The sequence below is a fragment of the Strix uralensis genome, chromosome Z, assembly GCF_047716275.1.
Source record: "Strix uralensis isolate ZFMK-TIS-50842 chromosome Z, bStrUra1, whole genome shotgun sequence".
Taxonomy (NCBI): domain Eukaryota; kingdom Metazoa; phylum Chordata; class Aves; order Strigiformes; family Strigidae; genus Strix; species Strix uralensis.
This window is the reverse complement of record NC_134012.1, coordinates 91,911,962-91,926,800: the sequence shown is the minus strand read 5'-3', so window position 1 is coordinate 91,926,800 and position 14,839 is coordinate 91,911,962. Positions and strand designations below refer to the sequence as shown.

General features: G+C 51.7%; 1 protein-coding gene across 8 annotated transcripts in view; it reads left to right on the top strand.

Annotated features, from left to right (window-relative positions):
* The window catches only part of CNTFR (ciliary neurotrophic factor receptor), a 209,832-nt gene that overhangs the window by 67,951 nt on the left and 127,042 nt on the right, over positions 1-14,839 (top strand). Inside the window, exon 1 of one of the 8 annotated variants that reach the window (XM_074856851.1) lies at positions 1,102-1,121. The exons of the other annotated variants lie outside the window; for them this stretch is intronic. The gene's annotated coding sequence lies outside the window, so the exon portion shown is untranslated. Of the gene's footprint in view, positions 1-1,101; positions 1,122-14,839 lie in introns of those variants that run through there. 8 annotated transcript variants of the gene reach the window in all.

The window sequence follows — 14,839 nt, the reverse complement described above, 5'->3', positions numbered from 1 at the left end:
TATTTAATCCAAACTGCTCCATGGGAGCAACCCCTGGTCTGTGCTGAGGCTTTGCCCCATGCCAAGGCCTGTATTAGCAGTTCAACACACAGATGTTCATATTGCAGCATTTCCCAGCTTACGGCTGAGCACGTGGCTTCCGTGTCATCCTCTCGTGCTGAAAGCATGCCGGCAGCACTCTGCGTTTCCCTGGCGTGCTGGGAGAGAGCTTTTATTGCCTTGCGAGGCTTGAAATGACGGCAGGGTATTTAGTGGCCCAGTTGGTCTAAACATATGCAAGTACGTCCTTGGTGATTGTGCCAGGTGTGCCATAGCATTTCAGACAGCGGCTATTTTAGGAGCGTCTCTTAAAGCTGCCTTTTCGTTTTTGCTCTTCGGTCTTGTGCCGGCATTTCTCAAAAGATGGCTCTGACTGAGAGTTGCTGGTAAACGTCAGAGGTTGGAAAAGGCATGGGCTGCTCCACGCCAGTGCCATGGGGTGCTTCTGTGAGAAAGCCCTGAGCCCTCCTGAGCCGCAGTGCTCCTGCCCTGTTTAGCTGCTAAGGGAAAGCTCCATGATGCTGGAGGGAGTTCTGCAGTGGGCTCAGGGCAGACTCTACTTGGTCAACTCCAGTAGCTGAGATTGAGCTGTTGTTGCTGGGTTAGTGCTTTTTTTTAAAATACATTTAACTTGCTGGCATCATCATGATGCATCTCCCTGTCTTTGCACCCCCCTCACCCCCACTTTGAGTTACTGATGTGCACAGCCTTGTTATAGCCGTTTACACATACAGGCGCACAATGTGTTTCATTATCCTTGTATCAAACTTGTTTTGCTGCTGTCACGCACCAGAAAAGTTAAACACGTCTGATCAAAGGCATGTAAACACAGCTTCAAAACAAATGCCCTCAAGTCCTGCCAAAAGCACAGAGCTGTCTCTGAGCAAACCACGTCTCGTATTCCCCCGCCTGCGCCTCCCGCTCCTTCTCTGAGCGGGTGTGCGGTGCTGCCTGATCTCAGAGAGTCTCATGGGCTGCTGTTTGCGACGGGGAAAGGTTGACCACTGGTTGAGCAAACCTCGGTGATATTTTGCACTGAGCGAGGCAGCTGGGGAGGAGAAAAGCAGAGCCTCGGCTGCCAGGTGGGAGGGAAAATCTTGATGGGTCTTTGCACATGTGAGATGCATGCAATGTGCTGCAGCTCTGGTGGGTTGAGGGAGAGGAAAGTATGATACGAGTTGGCTGGAAAGAAATGTGCTGAGCATGCTTTTTCCAGGTCTTCTGTGGGTCTACAGCTGGTGTATTATCCTGATGCGGGAGCTGCAGGACCAGGAGCATGCTCCCAAGGCTGCTGCTGCCTGCACTCCCAGGGCATTGCTCCAGGGTAGGGGCTCAGCTGGAAGAAGGGGCAGCTAGTTGCATCCTTTATCCTCATCTCACCATAAGGACGATGAGAGGGGCTGGACAGAGGGACTGGAGATGGCCCCAGACCAGGAGCTGCTTCTCCTCTGCCCAGTTTCCACCCCCAGGTGGGCAGGGAAGGGTGAGGTGAGACTCTCGCCCCTGGCACAGGGGCCCCCATGTCACTTGATCTCCCTGAGATTGCTAAAAGATGAGGGATGCTCTGTAGTTGCAGTCAAGTTTTCATCTTATTCCCAACCTCTGTGAGAGCTAGATGTGCATCTTAAACAGGAATGGAAATCTGTGGGCTTTTGCAGCCTCCGAAGGCAGGTGTTTTCAGAAAACACTAGCTCCTTTCAAATCTGCCAAAAACCTATTCACAGCTTGGCTACGGGCATGACCAGCAAATAGTTTGGGAATTCATGAGCTTTTGAACTGACCCGGACTCTGCAAACGAGTTGCCCAAGGTCTTTGCCAAATGCCTTTAAATAATGGACATGTCAGAACCAGATGGGGTTGCAAATGGCGGGTTATTAGTGCCCACTGCCTGTGCCAAGCAGTGCTGTGCGTGTGTGTGAGCACGCAGCGCCAGCAGAACTGCTGGTGCAGGGCTCATCCCAGGAGCAGGGGCAGGTGAAGCTTCTGGATTGCTGCAGGTAAGATGATCCGGTAGGTCACCTTCAAAGCACCTAATTGTACTAACAGGGGAGATAAACACACAATCATTCCCCCACAGTTGCTGCGGGACAGTCCTGGGCAGGCTGCGAAATGCCCTGCAGGCAGTGGGGACACGGTCAGAGGTTAACGACGGTGTCAGCCTTCATAAATCATCCCTAATGAGACTTGGGAAAATGTTGGGTTGGAGCCTCTGATGCACGGCTGCGCTGAGTTGTCTTTCCTTTACTTTGGGCTTTTTTCCCATCTGGTTTTTAGGGTTATCTGGGTGAAACCTTCGTGAGACTTTCCCACTGTTCTGGGTGGCAGGGGTCCTGGGCTCTGCCCAGCCCCTGTTCCTGGCAAGGGCTGGCTGATGTGCTGCAGACTAAGTAAATTTCCCCCCTTTTTTTGTTCCCAAGGAAGTAGTTCGTGCATCCCTAGGGTGCCAGAAATCGTAGGCTGGAGGATATTGCCTGGGTCCTGGTGTGGAGAAGCAGCATGCTGCGTGCTTGCTGATTTTGGGGTTGGGATGGCTCTGGGTAGATCCTGAGTCACAAAGCCTGGCTGAGCCAGTGATGCCTGTGGGCAGCATCCTGCCCAGCCACTGGACAGCCTCTCGAGGTGTCCTCCCAGCCCTTCTCACCAGCATGGGGATCACATTATGGGGATGCCATCAGGTCCAAACGCTTTGCCTGGGAGAAGCCTGTCCAGGAAGCGGGACCCAAAATAAGAGGTTGCAAGGTGGGAAGAAGAAGCAGAAAGGAGGTTATTGAGGTCTCCACCAAAGGCCACCTCTGAGGCTGGCGATGGTGGGCTGCTCTAGACAGTGTGTGGTCCCTGTGAAAGCTGCCAGTCACCAACCGGGACACTGGGAGGAGTGAAGCAGGGTACAGTGAATATTCCCTCCAATTTATTATTTATAAAGTACTGTCACAGCCCTGGAAGTGTTGGGACTCTCAGAAAAGCTGTAGGAATGTACTAATTAAAGAACACAATGGGAATGTAAATTGGGAAAGCTCCCCAGGGGGAAGCAGCCCTGGGGGGAGCTAATTTGCCAGTCCCCACTCCTCCCCTGCAAGCTGGCTGAGACACTGGAGCAATTAAGGAGGAATTTGAGTGTTAAATATAATCTGGAATTGTGTTTTTGGCTTTTTTTAAATTGGTTTATTTTTCTCTTGGGTAACTGTGTTTCCAATTCTGTAATTGGGACTTTAACCCTCTGCTCTGCTACAATAGGGGCTGTTTTTTGGTTGTTGGGGGTTTTTTTCGTGCTTGTTTGGTGTTGAAAACAGATTTAGGTGACTCTGCCAGTGCCAAGGTGGCACATCGCCTCCTTGGAAGTGGTAAAGCTGGATAGAGTGGTCCCATAGACAGCACTGTGGGATCTTTGCAGCCCAGGACAAATTTGGGAGGCTCCCAGAGGGTCTTTTTGGGGTCTGCTATAGCTCCAAACTGGTGCAATGAAGGAGATAATGGCACCGGAGCAGGGCTAGCCAGAGCCTATCTGATAAGAGACAATCCCTGGTTTTGGAGTAAAATATCAGTTGTCAGAGTCATCTCCTAAAACCTGTCTTAAGAGTGTGGGGTTTTTGGTTGGTCTTTTTGCCTGCCCATTTCTCTTCTGCATGGTCTGGCTTATGCTTTTGTGCTGTTTTGACTCATCTTGAACTGCCCAGAAAGTACGTGTATTTGGTATCATTTGAACTGTGGCCAGTAGGGTGGACGCAGGGTAGCGGCTGTGATATATTTGGCTTTTTCTGTAAACTTCTTTGATACAGTCCAGGATGAGAAGACAAACAAGAAGACTCTGTCATGGATGCAAAGTGAAATAAAGACATGTTGAACCTGCAGTGGTCAGAGAGGGATGACTGTCAGCTCATGTGCTGCTTGGTGTTGGGTTTGTGTGTCAGCTGTGTCCCTTTGGCCAGGTTTGCAGTTGAGCAAAGGGCTTGTGCTCTTGAGTTTCAGGTTTTTTGGTTTCCATCATCTTGAGAGGACCTTTTAGTGCGCTTTTTATTGAAAGGTGTCCTCAAAGCTTGTAGAACGGCTTTGAAAAGAGAAACCGGTGTGATTGCAGCTGGGGTTTTGTGTGATGGTTTGGTTGTTGGATTGTTTTAAGATGGCGCTTCCAGTGGCAGGCAGGAACTAATGTGTTGCAGGGTCCTCCTCCCTCTCTCATTTTTATTTTTCTGATTAACTTGAATATTTATTCTGTTTTTTCCATTGGCATTAGTTGCCTGAGATCCTCAGATGTTGTTAGCTCCTGCTGGCAGGGGTTAGAGGGCTCTCTGAGCTGAGATACAGGAAAATATGATTGATGTACTCATGTGATACAAGCACCCTCAGAGCAGTAGGATTTTGCATGGCTGTGGGGGCTGACTTGCTCTGGATACACTAGTGCTTTATCATACAACAGCACCCCCGGTCCTAACCCTGAAAAGCTTGAATTCAGCCTAGCCTGTTGCACAGCACAGAGACATTGGGGAGGAAAGCCCCCATCTGCTCAGCCCGCAGTAGCTGGCAGTTTCTGCTGCCACCAGACCAGCCTCCATCCCCAGGGTCAAGCCATGATACCCCATGGCCTCGTTGCTGTGGTTGCTCCGTGACAGCCCGGTGGCTCTTCATCTCCTCTCCCCATCTGGATCCAATAGCTGCACGCAGTGAAAAGTCACACCAAGCCCAGGAGCTTGGGGAGAGCCCCTTTCCAGCTGGGGCTGGGCAAGCTGCTCCCTGGCCAGGGCAGGAGGGTCACCCAGCAGGGCTGCCACCATGGTCCACATCTCTCACCACAGTCCTTGTCTCCCACTGAGGAGAAATGGGCCCTGGGGTTTCAGTGGTGTCAGGAGATTTCCGCCAGGATCTGGAGCTCTCCCAGCAGTTTCCCGCTAAGCCCGCCTGTATTTATTGCCATTTGTTCTGGTTTATTTTTCCAAAAATAAAAGTTGGTTGAAGTAGCACAAAAGCTTGGGAGGAAACAGGCTGAGGGAGCCTGGGGGAACAAAGATTTAGAGATTGTGCTGGGTCTTCCCTCCTCCTCCTCACCCCCATCTCCAAAAAATTCGTGGAATTGTGCGATTAAAAACCCTTCCATCTTTATTTACTGTAGGGCCTACAAGACTCCATCTATTGCTCATGGTAGGTGGTCTGGGGAGGCAAAACAGGAGAAAACTAGTATTTTCCTTATATCTGGAGTTGGGGAGGGCAGAGCTGGGAGCAACTTCACCCTTCCTGGGCTCCGCACCTCTGGTGCTGGGGCTGGGAAGCTGCAGTGGAGCCAGGAGTATGGCCCATGCCTCCAGAGCCAGCTCTTTCTCTTCCTTTCCTGCCTGCAGCACCCGGTATGGTCTTTAGGGGACCAGGTTGGGACCTGTCAACACTCGGGGTCACAACCAGGTTCCAACATGGTGTTTTCTTGTGTGACCTCTGGCCAGCCCACCCCGGGGCATCTGATTCCCCCCAGATCTGGTGTAGATCATTCTCCTTTCCTCCCTCTCTCACCATCTGAAGTTAGTTTCCTCTAGATGACAGGGGTCAGGAGTACTCAGGTGCTGACGGATCAACATACGCTTTCCTGGATCGGGGCCTCTCATTACTCCTGCCCATCCAACTGTATGCAGGATCTCTCCTGGGCTGCAGTGCTGGGGGGATGCTGTGGTGGGGGATGAGACCCAAGCAGCACAGTGAACCCTCTTGCCTGCAGTTGCTGCCGCAGCTTTTCTGCTGGCAGAGAAACTCGCCTCGATTGCAGGGATAAATTGAAACTGAGAAGCAACTGCTATGCACTAGGCTGGGTCAGGCTGACAGTGGCTATCGGTGCTTGGTCCTAACCCGAGCCAGCTCATTTAATGTGCTGGTCTGTGAGACGGCAGCTTCCCGCTGGGAAACAGCCCTCAGCTTTGCTTGTCCCGTCTTTGGGCAAGGGAGAAGGCTTCCTGGAGGCGGGGGGTCTGCGATCTCGGCTGGGGGCCAAGGTAAGTCACCTTCTCTGCGGGGTTGTTTGCACAGCTGCGGGTGGCCGTGCCCGCTCCAAGAACTCCACATTCTTCCTTGTGCCGAATATCCGGGACAGGCATCCCTCCGCGCTCGGCGCGCTTTCATTTCCGTCGGCGAGTTTGGGAAGCTTCGCTGAGCATCTGAGCGCCGGGGGTGACCCTCCATCCTGACGATGCTGTTTGCCTGGCTGATGGCAGCGTGATGCAACCAGCTCAGGGCTGTGCAAGACCACCGGTGCTCCATGCCTGCATGAAAGCAGCCCCGCACGCTTTCGAGTCCACATGCAATTGCTCCCCGCTCACTTGCACGCTCCGGCGTGGTTTGCTGGAGGCTGGGCTGGCGGAGCAGGGGGCTCGCTGCCACCTCCGGGTGCTGACAGCCTCCCTGCGCAGAGACTCCGCTGTCACCCAGCGCATTGTTTTCTTTCTCGCCAGCCCTCCCACCGACCAGCAAGCCTTTACGGCGTGCGGATTTTATGGTGGTGCCTCTGAGACACTGACAACCTGCTGACATCCGTGGGTTGTTGATTTTTTTAATTTGCTCGGCTGCCTCCATCACCCCAAAACGCCAGCACCAAGCCCAGCTCCCTGCTAGCAGTTGTTGTGAAATTTTCATGGCTTCTCTCTGTTTTTTCCTGCTTTGCATAGAGCTTTAACACTGCCCTGTTTGTCCCGAGTCGTCTGCAAAGTGGCAAGCCTCACGCAGACAGCGTGCCGGGGCAGCTGCCCGTGCTGGCCCTGGGATTTACTACAGGCAGTTTATTTTCCCAAGGAAGTTAGTTTCCAAGATAGCATCTGGTTTTTATGAGGTCTGATCAAATAAGGTGGTATGTGTATGAGCGGGGGGGGTGGTGGTGGTGTGTTTTTATGTTTGTACATGTATTTTTAAAGTTTTATAAATAGCAGAGTGATGAGTTGCTTGCTTCTTCCAAAACTACATCTCTTGTGACCATGATTTTGCTGAAATTATTACTGAACCCAGAAAGCAAGTTGTTTCTCTGAAACAACAAAGGCCAATATAGGTACTCATACCTTGCAACTTATGCATATTAGCAGTGGGTGCTGTTATTTTCAACACCAATGCAGGATTACTCTTTAAGTGCCTCACCTGTAGCAGGAGAGGCAGTCAGCTCAGAGGTTATGGGTGAAAACCAGAGATTTATGGAAGCAACTTGCTGGCCCATTGACACCTTCCAGCAAATAGTAAGAGAGACATAATGAATTCTATGGGGCTTGGGCTCAGTTTCCAAATAATTGGCCTGGAATAAAAAAGGTTAGAAGTTTGAATGTGCTTTTGTGGGCAGAGCTGGAAAGTGAAGTTACGTGCAAGTTTCTAAAGAGGCTCTGGGCTTTCACTGGTGTGCAGCAAGTCCTGCATGGGAGAAGGACTAGATGGAAGCTTGCTGTGGAGCTGCTTCTGCTTGTGTTTGTTTCTTTTAAAGCTTTGATTGAAAGAAAGGAAAAGAGAAAAAAAAGCACAGCTCTTGGGTGTTAGGTTTTGGGGGAATTTCTTGAAATAAAATTGGATAGGGAAGGAGGAATGGCTGAAAAATATCATAGTGGCAGAAGATGGGACTCTGCTATCTGCAGCCCTTTCATTAATGGGTGATTAATAAGTGATGTGCTAATGGTGTGTGGAGACCTGGTTACTTGTGGCTTCCCATCTGTATAGGTTTAAAAGTATCTACACAGTCATCTCGTCTCATTTATATTTTAATGCTCTCACCTCACCTCTTCCTTTTCCCTTTCTTCCTCTGTGTGCATCCCCTTTGCTCTTCCTAGGTTGGCTGTGCCAAACTAGGTGGGCATCATCCCATGGCACAGGGTTGTCTCCTCCGTGGGAAGCTCGGCTGGCAGAGTCCAGCCAGGGAGACCACCAACGTGGTGGTGGTCATCTTCTCCAGGTCCCACCACTGCTTCGGCCAACCATGCAACCCCCAGGAGTAAAACCATTCCAGCAAGACCTGCCCTCCTGTCAGCTTTCAGAGCAGCTTCCCCTTTCCCCCGGCCTTTACGAAGGCATGTCCGCCCCTCTGGATGCGAGCACTTAATCCTCTCTCCCGCGGTGACCCCCGCAGAGCCCACCCTGCCGACAAAGATAACACCATGCCGCAGCCACCCCTCGGCACATCCCCGGCTCTGGGATTTGTTTTTCATTTCCTCTTGCTCTCCCCTCTCTCCCTCTGTGAGACATAAGGGTTTGGCAGCAGATCCTGTCGCCCTGTTTGCTTTCCTGCAGAGAACCATTTCATCTGGGTGTTGTGTTAGCGTCTATGGGGGTCTGAACTGAACCCGTTGGATGTCTTCTCAGAGAAGACATGAAAAGCAGATCTGTGCGACCTAACCTCCTACCTCCTCACCGCTCCCCTGGGGTTCACCACCAGCTTCCCCAGCTCTTTCCTTTTTTGCTGTTCTGTGCACTTTAGTTTTTCTTGAAAATTTTTAACCTATTCCTAGAAACTTGTACAGAAAGGGGAGACAAAATGTCACCCCTCTGAGACAGATTGACAACATAGCTGGTATTTCCACTACCTTAGAGCAAGCCAGCAGCAGCTGGAACCAGGATTTTCTTTGCAATATCAGAAAAGCAATACCTAGATGAAAAGAAAAAAAAAAAACAAACCCAAAAAACCCCAAACAAGCCCCACCTTCTTGCTGAGATACAGGATTACCATCTGATTTAGCATTTGCACCCAGGCTTTATTGCTCAGCCAAACCTGCGTCCCACTGTCACTGCAGTCATTTCCAGTTTGGTACCAGCTGTCCTGCAGGCATCTCTGAAACATTGCCCATGTTATGAGAATATGATGCTGCGTTCAGGCACTGGCTTTTATGAAGATCAGAGCTGCCAGTGAGGAGCGGCTGATGTTTCACACAAATTTCTCCCCTTTCTGCTCCAGGAATTGCCAGGAAGCAGTGTGTGTAGAGGGGAGGATTTTGGGGACCAGGAGTTTGTGCATGTGTATGCATGCGTGCATGTGTATATAAGGGATGTGAGAGAGGTAAAGCCTTCTGATAGCTCAATAAAGAGCCTAAGAAAATATCGCCTTGAGCTTTGATTGAAAGCCTGGGTGCTGCTTTACCAAGAAAATGCTACTTGCTGTTGTTTGCACTGCTGTAAGTTATTTACCCAGTGCCTCCTGCTAACAAATGTTTACATCACTCAGGAGCAGCTTGCCCAGAGTTTCCGGCAGCAGCAACCTGCCTTTTTTCTGCTTGCTGGAGAGGCACCCAGTCCTGCCTCTTGAGGACAAGGATGCAGGGATAAAGATGCTGGTCTCCCTGCAGCTTCAGGGAGTGCAGCAGATGTGCTGGTGGCTCTTGCTTTAGGTTTTTCTGGGGGCACAATGTTCTCCCCAAAACCTTTGCAAAATCTTTCTTGGTGCAGGCAGGAGGAAAACACCTCCTCCTTTTTGTCCCTTTGCTCTGCTCCACCTTGGCTCCCTCAGTTGTGGTCCTGCTCTTGGCAGAGGAACAACTCCAGTACCACAAACAAACAGCACAAGGGTGAGGACTCTTTGTGCACCCGATCTGCTGAATGCATGTTCATGTCAAGTTCAAAGCTGTCTTTTCATGAGCATTTTGTAAGCCATGCTGCTCTCATGCACATTTCTTACCTTTAGCTCAAGTATTTCTGGAAAACAGATGCAAACTTTTCATGGGAAATTATTGTGAGGTATTTGCTCAGTTCTGGATGTGCATTGTGCAGGAGCAAGCAATGCCTTGCCGTGACCCAGGAGTCTGCTCAATCATCTGCCCATACAGAGTAACAGAGCAGATAAGAGATAGCTGCCTTATGTTGCACGCTTGTTTTTTCCCAGCCTCTCATTTGGGATGAGGTGAACATAAGCAGGGATTAGTTTGTTAAGCTGTGACAGTTCATTAAACTTCTCTTGGACTTTTCTCTGCGTTTCCTCTCCCGACACTGCTGATGGCTGAGCCGGCGGGGGTGTGTGTGTGCAGATACTGGGGACAAGACACTCAGTGGAAATTTTCATGTTAGTTTCCAAACGCCCTTATCTATTTGCAAAGCCTGCCGAGTGCCTGCAAGAACTGTTGCATTTCAGATACTTCTATTTCAAAAAGCCTGTGGAAGCAAAGTTCATTTTTCGTGGCTATTGTTTGCCTTGAAGCGAGCCTCAGTTTTGTTAGAAACTGATGGCTGAGGCTTAGATGTGTAAAACTTGGTGAAATTAATGGGAGCCATGCCCCAAATCTCCTACATGGCTTTTAAATCCTCTGACTTGTAAACAAGGAGTCTACTTTGCAACTGACTTTTAAGTCTACCAGAGGAAAACCCAGAAGCTTGAAGGTAAAATGAGAGGGATGCTCACAGGGAAGGGGAAGAGAGCAGTGCCCTGTTCCTCGGTTAATGCCCTGTTGCATTAATTGCCACACAAAGAGCAGGGTTGGAGCTTGCAGGCACTCTCGGGTGAAGAGTGTCAGGACACGGCAGGGCTGTGCCAGTTGGTATCACCATCACACCAGTCCCTTTTGGCTTTGAAGCCTGTGTAATTGTTTGGGCTTTGCAAGGAGACCCCAGCTTGCAGGACTCTCTCTTGGGCCCTTGCAAAGGGTTTGGGTGACCCATTGGGTAACCCTGCACAGGAATGTGTTCCCGGTTGTATTTTTCCCAACATGAAAAAGTCATTGTTGAGAGGGAATTATTTGCATGCGAAGCTGTGCTGCCCCATGGCGGGTTTCACCCCGTGCGGAGCACAGAAGGGGCAGCTGAAGGGAAGATGTGTGAGCATCTCTGTGTAGCCGCAGAAATCTCATTTGATCCTCAGTGGTGGGAAAGGAAACGGAGCAATAACCCAGGACAGTTTAATAGAGTTTGGGTGAAATACGGTTGTTTTTGTAAGCTGGTCTCTGTGCAGTGAGGGCTCTTTAGCCCGTTTGTTGTGCTTGGCTCTGCTCTGGATGTTGGCACCAGCTGCTCTGCAGGTGCACGTGTCTTTGGCAGGAAGGAGCTGGGATTTGGGGATTCGCCTTGGTTGGGGGGGAGAAGAGGAAAAAAGCAATGAGAGATGATGTTTGTGTCTTGCAAGTGTGGAAGACACGTTGGGGAGGGGGAAGGACACAGCCTGGGATTCAGTCCTGCCTCAGAGAGCTGGCTGGAGGGCTAGGTCCTCTCCCGGTGTCTCCTTCTCCCTTAGCCAGGACAAAGCAGGAGCGGATCCTACAGGCTCTGAGGCTGCAGAGCCCAGATGAGGACAGCTCCTGTGAGCAGAAGTTTGCCCCAGAGCTGAGAGCAGCTGAGACAAGGAGAAACAGCAAGTGTTTCCTGTAATTTCTGTAAAATCATGAAAATTGGAGGGGGGCATTTCCAGAGCTGAGCCCATAGGGATGCAGAGAGAGGCATTTTTGGAGATGCTTGCCCTGCACCTCCCTGTCATTTTCACCGCTACCTTTGCTTCCTCCTTCCCATCTTGTGCTGTGGCAGTGAGTCCTGGGGAACAATGCCCCAAAGGTGCAGAGCCCAAACTCCAGGTGCCCTCAAGGAGGTAGTGATGCTGAGCGGTCCCAGCTGTTTCATCCTCCCAGCTAACTAGTGGGGCAGTATTCCCAGGGCAAAAACTGGTCCCTGTGGCCCTCAGATGTGGTTTGTGGTGGGAATCACTGGTTTGAGGACCCCTGTGCTTGCCCACTCCTGCCAAGTCTTGGAGCATAGGGACTGGTGAGTGTGGACTGGGAGCCCCCGCAGCCCCCAGTTAGGGACTGTTTGGTCCAGCAGCCAGAAGAGGGGAAGAGACCGATGTTTCCTCTAGCAAAACCCTGCAGTCGATCAGAAGCAGCAGACCTCTGTGTGCTGGCACAGGCCCAAGGCGTCTTTGCTTCCTGCCACCCTTTTAAATTAAGCAAACGATTCATTTTATTTCTTTAATTTTCCAAATGGAAGTGAATTGGCCGTGTTGGCAGGTGCCTGATTGACGTACTAGAGAGGATGGGAGCTGGGGGCTGCGGGGGACTCACGGCTCTACACCCACCATCGTCCTCCTGGTAGCACTGGTGCGGACCCAGCCCTGCCACTTGGGGCACGGGGGCCACTTTGTCCTCCTAGGAACAAACAGGAGTTGTCCGGGTTTCATGCATGGGTAAAATGACTGCAATGCTGAGCTCCTTCGAGGTCCTTTTAGGTCGTAGAAGAGAGCCATGGCACCCCTAGTGCCCCCTATTAACTCCTGGCGTTTGGTGTTTTATGAGTGTCGCTTTTCCTCTTGCCTTTATTGTGCTTTGCAGAGCCTTTCTTATGCATCTGCTTAGTCCCCTGCCTGCCTCAAGGGGACACTATCAATAAATGACACTGTCTTCACCAGTGAAGAGGACCGAGTCCTCCCTTGCAAGGAGGTTTTGGGGTAGGATGCTCCCACAGGGGACCCACGGAGATGGCCATGCACCCTGCCCAGCACCGCCACTGTGCACCCTTGCAGCAGGGCTGAGCATCTATCTGGGCACACGTATCTGCACCCCTAAACCTTCCTGGCTCTGCTCATGGGTGCAGAGCTCTCTGCAGAGCTGGCTGCAACTCTCCCAGCAGTGAAATAAGTGCCGGGAGATGGCGAGGGGAAGATTATCCCTGCTACATGGCAGCAATTATCAAATCTATATGCTGCATCGGTGAAACGAACAGCAGCTGGTGGCTCGCTGCTCGATTGCATGGCGTGTAATTAGGTCTAGCTCCCCAATCTCTGTTAAATCTCTAAGATCCCTTCCTAATCTTTGGCACCAGAGTTTCTCTTATGGCTTTTTCCCCCTGCTGCTGTTTTCCTTAGTGCTGTCCTCTCGGCTGCCCTCCCCTGTCTCCTGGTGAGCAGCAGTGGGATAGAAATCCTCCCTGTGAGTGGGGCTGGGGTGCTGGAAATGCAAAACCTCAGGATTTTTAGGCACCATCGCCTGTCCTGGAAGCTGAATCCCACTCTGTGGTGCTACTGCATGCCCAGGGCTTTTTCACTTTCCCTCCCATCTCCCCTTGGCTTCTCCTGGGAGGGTCTGGGGGAGACAGCAGCTCTGGCTGAGCTTGCTAACCTCTGAGCCACTCCGCTGGCGAGCAAGAGAAACGTTGTTTTGTCATGGTGATGATCTCAGCCTGGGTATTAAAGACAGCAGCTTAATTGGCCTTCTGAGGAGAGGAAAAGCAATTCTCATACTCGCCTCACCTGCTCTCAGGAAGGAAAGTCACTCTCGGTGGCAAACACACTGTGTCCCTGGGACCTGCGCTGCTGTTCCTCTGCTTGGCAAGGGTGTCAGCAACACTCAGGCTCTTTGTGGTGAGGGGGAAACTGAGGCATGGCATGCTAATGGGATGCATTCAGGGCTGCTCAGCCTGTGTCCCAGGCCAGTGGGACTCCCAGCAGGGCAGGGATGGGCCATGGGACAGAGGAGCCCACGGCATCCCTGTGACAACCCATCGGGGTGATGGGGTGCTACCAGCCGCACACCCCCCCCTGCAGCATGCCCCTCTGTCCCAGCAGTCAGGGCTACAAGCCCCAAAAAATTAGTTTCTGCTCTCCCCAATGCCCTGCCCATGGAGGGCACCATCCTGGCTTTTGTGCAAAACCATCAGCAGTTTGGAAGAGGACGGCAAATCACGAGCTGTCTGCAAGCTGCGTGGCAGCCAGAGGAATGCAGATAAAAGCTCTGCTGTCTACCACCGAGATAAATTTCATCTCTGGCTAATTCAGGGGTAAAAAGGAAACTCAGCAGCTGGGTTTTGTAATCCTGTGCGGGCGAGGGTTTCTGGGAGACACTGGAGCTGGCTCATTTTTACGTGGGCATTAGGGATGTGACAACTTAATTGCGGAGAGTTCTCTGGAGGGGGAGCAGGAATCAATAGGTGTTGGGTAAGGCGTTCGTTTTAAGATAAAGTCTATTTGTTAAATTATAGTCATTTGTCTCCTTGCAGACTCAAAACCAGTTAATTATGAGCAGCTCGGCAGGGCGACATGCTCTGCCCCAGCTTGAAGCCCAAACACTGGCCGTGCCCTTCGGATGCCCGGGATGGAGATGCTGGCGGTGCTGCCGGCTAGCGGTACCACTGCCGCAATTCAGGCGGGAGGGACCCGAGCCTGGGGAGAGGCTGAAGGTTATGAATTCAAGCCCTTAAGCGTGTCCTGTAATCCCTTTTCTGGCCCGGAGGAGCAGCAGCCTCTTCAATTACCAGGGCATGGAGGGCTGCAGGGTATGCATTTCCCAAAGGCCAGCCCAAGGCTGCAGGGAGAGCGGCCAAAAATACTCGGCTTATTTGGGCGCCGTGGGGACTCGCCTTACAAGGCTGGAGAGTAGTTTGTTAAACAGAAAAAAACAACCCACCCCTGGACCAGAGGCTGAGTTTTGCATGGTGCGGGGGGCAGGGAGGCCCCTGCGGGTTCTCCAGGGCCAGCTCTGCCCCAGATATGCATGCACAAACCTCCCTGCCCTTGTCCTGGCCCCACTGGCACACGGCTCACCTGGAGCTGATGCTGTTAAGCCTTTGCTCTCCGGGCTGACATGCTCTGAGCTTAGAGGTGTGTTGCAAACCAGAGAAGTTTCAAGGGGATGCTGCTGCTCCTGGATGGGTTTGGGGAGGGGGCTTTGGTGCTGCATGGTTGGACGGGTGATTTTCCCCCAGCTGGTGTATTTGACAGACTTGCTGTGTGCTCATGGCAACAGCTGTCTCCACAGTTCTTTCGGCCGCTTTGGTAGGGAGTGGATCCAGTGGGCCACCCTGCAGACCAGTGCACAAAGCTGCCATAGGAGAAGGGACAGCTGGGGGTGATGTGGAACACCTACAGAAACTGTGTCCACCAGCCCTGTACAAGCCCTACCCC